This window comes from Otolemur garnettii, unplaced genomic scaffold (genome assembly GCF_000181295.1).
Source record: "Otolemur garnettii isolate 467f Iridium unplaced genomic scaffold, OtoGar3 scaffold00029, whole genome shotgun sequence".
Taxonomy (NCBI): domain Eukaryota; kingdom Metazoa; phylum Chordata; class Mammalia; order Primates; family Galagidae; genus Otolemur; species Otolemur garnettii.
The window spans coordinates 745,959-753,224 of NW_003852424.1; the positions used below are offsets into that span (position 1 = coordinate 745,959).

General features: G+C 45.7%; 1 long non-coding RNA gene across 1 annotated transcript in view; it reads right to left on the bottom strand.

Moving 5' to 3' along the window:
- The window catches only part of LOC111724941, a 128,333-nt gene that overhangs the window by 112,025 nt on the left and 9,042 nt on the right, over positions 1-7,266 (bottom strand). Inside the window, exon 2 of the long non-coding RNA XR_002773150.1 lies at positions 2,120-2,222. This is a non-coding gene — a long non-coding RNA (uncharacterized LOC111724941). The remainder of the gene's footprint in view (positions 1-2,119; positions 2,223-7,266) is intronic.

The following is a 7,266-nucleotide window of genomic DNA, read 5'->3' on the forward strand; positions in this document are numbered from 1 at the left end:
CTTGCAAAATTTCCCTAGTCCCCAGGCACCCAAAACCCTTCCTAACATACCAGCTTGCAAAATTTCCCTAGTCCCCAGGCACCCAAAACCCTTCCTGACATACCAGCTTGCAAAATTTCCCTAGTCCCCAGGCACCCAAAACCCTTCCTGACATACCAGCTTGCAACATTTCCCTAGTCTGCACAGGGTCTGAGCCATCTCACTCCCTTGACTATCAGTGCCATGGCCCCAGGGGTTATAATCATCTCAGATCTTCCATTTAATCTTTTTTTTCTTCCATGAAGAGGGTTTCTTTCTTTCTTTTTTTATTAAATCATAGCTATGTACATTAATGCAATCATGGGGTACAATGTGCTGGTTTTATATACAATTTGAAATGTTTTCATCAAATTGGTTAACACAGCCTTCATTGCATTTTGTTATTATGTTAAGACATTTATATTCTACACCGAGTAAATTTCACATGTACCCTTGTAAGATGCACCGTAGGTACCACCAATTACTGTCCCACCAATTACTCTCCCTCCACCATCCTCCCCTCCCCTCCCTCTCCCCTTCTTCTTGAGCTATAATTGGGTTATAGCTTTCATAAGAAAGCTATAAATTGGTTTCATAGTAAGACTGAGTACACTGGCTACTTTTTATTCTATTCTTGAGATACTTTGCTAAGAAGAATATGTTCCAGCTCCATCCATGTAAACATTGCTGGTGGGAATACAAAATAATACATTCCTTTTGGAAAGATGTTTTGAGAACACTAAAACATCTATTTTTAGAGATCTAAAAATAGACCTGCCATTCAATCCTACAATTCCTCTACTAGTTATATATCCAGAAGACCAAAAATCACATTATAACAAAGATATATGTAACACAATGTTTACTGCAGCCCAATTCATAATTGCTAAGTCATGGAAGGAACCCAAGTGCCCATCAACCCATGAATGGATCGATAAATTGTGGTATATGTGCACCATGGAATATTATGAGCCTTAAAGAAAGATGGAGATTTCCACTTAATCTTGATCTGTCTCTCTTTCTTCTGCCTCTTTCTTCATTTTTATTTATTTTTGTTTTGTTTTAATATGTCTTCATGTCTTAATGAGGCTGTATTTGAGGTCATACTTTTAATGGTTTGAATTGCCTCAATTCTTGGCCCCAAGAATTTATCCCCAAGAAAACACTCTGTATTTTTAAACCCAAACTTTAGCCTGCCACTTCTTTTTAAAATATTAGAGATAAATTTCTCTATCCGATGCCAGCTTGAGCTTTGACCTTCCCCACCTCCACCACCAGGGTTGCCAGATTAAGCAAATAAAAATACAAGATACCTGGGAAAATTTGAATTTCAGATAAATAAATAATTTTGTTTATTAATGTGAGGGTACAAACCAGGTCACAATATTTGAATTAGTTAGGTAAAGGCCAGTTGTCCCACACCCAAAAGATGTACCATATGCCCCTACATTGTGCCTATTAAGTGGGAGCACACCAATCTCCTCCCCTGCTCTAACCGTCCCTCATTCTTCCTCTCCCCAACTTAAATTGAATTGAGTTTTACTCCTCTGTGAGCATGAATTAGAACATCTACTGGTCATATTAGTATTGAGTACATTGGATATTTGCTTTTCCATTTGTGATACTTTACTAAGAATAATGTGTTAATACAAAAGATGTAAGGTCACCATCTCTTTATAGCTGAACATATTTCAGGGTATAACAAATGATTTTATTAGTGCAAGCATATCCCAAACGTTTTGTGGGATACACTTAAATTTTTTTCATTGTTTATCTGAAACTCAAATTTAACTGGCCATCTAATATTTAATTTGACAGCTAGTCCCTCAACCATTCTATGAAAACATTTAATCCCAAATTCACATATAGCAGACACATTTGATCATAATTATTGTCTAGCAATTATCCACAATCTTTGTTCCCAGCATCCCTCTCTATTCGGTTGCATGGAGGATGTCTCAGATAGTGAGCTCTAAATGAGACTTTCCCTCTGAGCCATCCTGAAAATGCTACACTCACAGAAGGAGGTTCATTGCTCAGGTTGCTTTTGGCAGTGTGGAGAAATCACAAAGGGGGAAGATGGAAGACATGGGGCACTTACCAGTTGTTAGTTGGAAGTCGGAAGGGACTCAGACTAGGTGCAGTTTTCACTGAATTCTGGAATTGTGGGTTGGCCCTGGCATTTGCCCTGGGACATTCAGCTCCTAGATAGTGAAGGAAGTCTGCTTTTTACATCTCTGACAGCTCCCCCCAGACCTTCTTGAACAATTCCTGGTGGGGGCAGCCCCCCACCTCCCTGGGCTATGCATCGCCCAAACAAGAGAACAACTATCTGCTGCCTCAGCCTCTTAGTCCAACTCCATTTTTCAGGAGAGGAAAATACATCTCAGAGAGGTGAAAGCAGTTTCCCTCAAATCAGGTAGTTCTGGTAAGGCCCTCTGACTTTTTGCTCCTCTCCTTTTCCACTGAACTCTACTTATTCTTTTTTGCCTATGAGAAAACCACAAACAGTTGTTATTTTTTTTATGTCAAAAAACAAATGTTAACAACCTAATCATAACCTGATCATTTGTTACTCTTAAATCAATCCGAAAAAAAACAAAAAAGGTGCATCCCAGGGATGTGATTAGAGACTTGTTAAGCGCATGTGTGTCTGAGTGGGGGCCACCCTGGGCCTGAGGGGCAGGTAATAGGTGAGCTCTCTCAGGTAATGGGTGTCTGATTCCTGACTCTGCCTGCTCCCTGCTGCCTGCCAGGCTGTCTAGGGGACAGCACAGTGACTGACAAGGGGGTTTATTTCCACCAGCAAGAGAATGGCTCTTAATTTACAGCCAGCTTCACCATAGCATTAGAGCTTTCTTTTTGTGGGCAGTAATAAATCGTCTTATCACCAGTGCTGACATAACATGCTCCTTCTTAAGTGCACTGTAATTTTTATTTTTAAGAGAATATTCATATTTGATGGTGGAGCTCATGGGCATCTGAATGTCGCTCTGGAGAAAAGGACTTTTTTTCTCTCTCTCTCTTTCAAACAGAAGATATAATTCAACTCCCAAATGGGTACTGGCAGGAGTTAGACTTGACTTCTGAACAGACATCAGGGGCAGATTTTAGGGACATTATAGACCCTTGATAGACAAAATGACTTGTCCTTCAGTAGGGAAGCATCAAAAGGTTGGGAATAGCCTCTGCAGAATGCATCAGACTGGGCCAGCTTGTTGTCTGGGAGGAGACAGTGGCAAGGGAGCAGGTGCAGTCTCAGTCTTTCCATCCCAAAGGACTGGCTTCATCACCACCCTGGGGACCCCCTCTCTTGAGTTCCTCCTGACAGGAGGGCTCTGGAGGGTATAATAGACAGATGGAGAGTAAAGAAGTCTGAAGCCCACCCAGGGGGTCCTGGCTGGGGCTTACTCAGCTGGCCAGTCTGGGCACTGTCTTGTTCCTCCTATTTCCTTTAGGGGGCGACAGTGCAGCCCACTGATCTCCAGGGAGCAGTTCTTTCCCAAGCCTCTGAGTTCCTGCTGCAGAGCCTATCCTGGATGGATGTAGCAGATCTCACCATGACCAGGGACTTCCCCAGCCCTGTCGCCTATTTCTCCTGCCCAGGGAATCCCACTTCCCCTTCCCTCAAAGCTTCTATGCTTTGATCCTTGGCCAAGGATATCCCTCACTGCTTGGCAGGAAGAGACAGGCCCTGTGGGCATTGCTTGGCTCACTCTTCTGCCTTGTCCTGTGCCTTTACAGCCACCCCATCAGCCTCTCTAGTCGCCAGAATCTTAACTGTTCACATAACAAGACCTTGGGCATGGTCCTTCCTCCTACTGAGCCTCAGCTTTCCTGTCTGTAAAACAGGAGACATGAGAAACCCTGTACAGAGTGTTTTAGAGACATCTGAGACACAAGAGTACACAAAAGCTTCACAGAGGGCTCCATAAATGAAGGTTTGTTTCTCTTCCTCTGCCATTATTCCTTACCTCCTTCCTTCACCGATATTTCCCTCCTTTTCATCAGGTACATATAGGAAGGAGCTAATGACCCTGTGGTCCTTCTGGGTCTAAGATGTGGGTATGTCTGTGTTAACACAACTACACCCACAAAAGTTCTTCTAAAACCATGTATATTTGCAAGTAGCAAGCAGACATTGCTAAACCTCTGGCCATATGATAATAGTTCTTACATATTGCTGTCTGAGTGCCAGACACAAGCTGGAGCACTTTATTGAAGTTAATTCATTTGAGATGGACACAGATATTATGCCTATTTGATGCTTAGTTGGGAAAACTGAGAGATTAACAGACAGACAGACCTTAATTTGCCCAAGGTCACACAGCTAGGAAGTGACAGAGCTTGGACAAAAACCCAGGTGGTCAGTTCTGAAATCCATGCCCTGATCTCAGTCTTGTATTCCTGCCTGGGCAGTCCTGGGTACTCGGACTATTCCCTGCCTATCCCACAGGACAGGACTTGAGGGTCAGTTCCTGTCATTCTGTCCTGTGGCCCTGTTGTGTGCTGCGGCAAATCCTCAGTGAACTTTGGCCTGAAAGACTGTGAAAAGAAGGCTCCAGGCATCCTATTTATCAAAGGACCACGAGGACTGAATTAGACTTTCTAATTCATGGTGGTGACCATCTGTGACCCCTGACTGGTACCTGCTTAGGAGGGAGCACACTGATCCATGTTGCTGGTTCCTAACAAAAGATTATTTTATACAATGGAAAAAAGAGAAAGGGCTCAGAAGGAGATAGAAAAAGAATGTGAGAATCAGCCCCAGTCCAAAAAAAAAGAGCCAGACACAAAATCCTGAGCCACAGAAATGTTTGAGAAACAACAATATTGGATGGCAGGAATCAGTAATATTGCCAGAGTTCCTCTGAGTGGGAGGAACTTTCGCTGTGGCAGGTGGCCCTGAGGTTGGGCAAGGCAGAACCTGCAAAGGGTAAAGGACTTCCTAGGTCTTACTCCTACAGGAATAAGAGAAAGGGTCTGTTGGGACCCCAGATCATCACACATGCAGCTGTTTTCTCTGCTGCTGGTGAGTTTGGTATTGAAAGAAAACATAGCAGGAATGATTTTGGCCGGGTTGGGGATTTAAGAGAGTTTAGATTATAAATAGAAGTACGTAAAAAGCCTCCACAGGATTTTTTGGAAGCCCTAAATCCATCATGTAGACCCAAGAAATTTAAGAGGAACCACTTAGGTTTTGGTAAGGTCTAAATATAACTTGGCATAGCACCCTTCCACCTGCCACAATTAGGCTGTCATGGTTCACATATCAGCTGTCACCACAACTCTTGCCAGCATCTGCCAAACCAAGGACACATGTCCCAGGAGGTTTGCTGACAGTATACCAGCTGCTAGGTGCTGCCTTGTCCTGTGTGATGACTTTACTTGTTTCCCCCCAAAAGTGCCACTGTTGGTCTCATCTACAGTGAAGGAAACTGAGGCACAGAAGGTTAGGTGCCCTATCCAAGGTCCTATAGCCAGCAAGTGATGAGCTAGCTAGATGCCACTCTCAGCCAAGGCCCACATGAAAGGCAATCCTGCAGGAAGTTAGATGCTAAAATCAGCAGAAAATTATCACAGCACCTGCCAGCCTCTGTACGTTGCTTCTTGGACACTTGCAGTCCTCAGCCTTCTCTCCTCTCTGAACCCTCACTCAATGCATGGACTCATCCTGAAACACCTTTGCACCCCTGTAGCTCCAGCTTAAGAAGCCCAGAGCCCACTCTGGTCACAGGGGTGCTCAGAACCTCTGTGGGCTGTGGCCAGCTCCTAGAGACCTATAAACAGGTTGTTGGCTCTTTTTAAAAAATCATTATAACCTAAAATAGAGGAAAAGACAACCTGGAGAGAGTGATGGTTAGGAATAAAGCTGGCCATCTCATTTACAAGAAAAATCCAGGGCTCTAATGAAAAACCGGGCTCTATTGGGCAGCCTTTGCAGCCCTGCCACCCAGCATCACACTAGCAGATTCCTTCTCCCAGGCTCTGGAAGAGACTGCAGGGGGAAAACACTAGATCAAAGGTTCTATCTTGTTGGAACAGGGGTGGAGCAAGTATACCAGGCCTGAGGCTTCTTCCTACCAGTGAGAAATTGGGGTTCAGGGAACCCCTCTAGATGGAGAGCAGCCTCTGAGACCCCAGCATGGGTCCAGCACTGAATTGAGGTCAACTCATCACCACCGGGCCTGAAACATAAAGCCATACAGCTGGGTGAGCTGTTTTGCCTGGAGAGGGAGAAGGGGAAATTGGGACATGGGAAGGGGCTTTAGAAGGTTTCACGAGGTCACCTCTGGCATGGACCTGGCAGAGGAAATCCAAGCAGGTGGGAGGGAAGCAGAGAAAGGCATGCTCAGAGAGGGAACGGTGAAAGACAAGGTGCCCAGGCCTGAATGGCCAGTCCGTCTAGGAACAGTCAGTGGCCCTATGGTGGGGCAGGAAGAGCAAGAAAAACAGTCCCAGCTTGCTGAAGGCCATGCTCCTTAGGTTTCCACCCAGTGGAGAAGACTCAATGATGACCTATGTGGGTTGGCAAGAATGCCTGGGAACCCAGACTCCAGGGACGGGAGAAGGTTGCTAAGGGGCAGCAGCTGGATGCAGAGAGACCACAACAGCCTGTGAGCATGTCAGGGACCTCAGCTGGGGAGATGGATAGGGAGTTAGCAGAGACTGTGATGGGTCACATGGAGTGACACCCCTGTGAATGCCACAGAGTACCAGAGGTGGTGGGGTGGGGGTGAGGAAGGGGCACAGGTCACTATGGGTTAGGGAGGCCAGAGAGAATGGAGATATTGAGAAAGGAGCTAATATGCGGAAACCAAGGTGTGGCCTCCTGAAGACAGAGTGAGGCTGTGCTTTCAAGCTTGAGAGCCCTGACTGGTTGGGGCTGTGGGAATGTGCCTCCTCTGCCATCCACTCCTCTTGGGACCCAGTCCAGATTCCTGCTAAGAAGGACGAAGCTGTTATGCCAGCATGTCTGGCCCCTCCCACCATGCTCAATTCCCCTGTCCCTCTGACTTCCCTCTGGCACCTCCCCTTTACCAAGCTTCCCCCTGCCTCAGGGACTTTGCACATACAGGTCCCACTGCTGACATTCTGCTTGGAGTTTGAGGCCACCTCTCCCAGGAATGGGACTGACTGTGCTACTCTGGGGCTGCCCCTCCATCCCCCACCTTTAGCACTTCATCCCACGAGCACCAGTTCCCACCGCAGTAAATACTTAGTGTGATCTCTGCTTTCTTGCTTAGG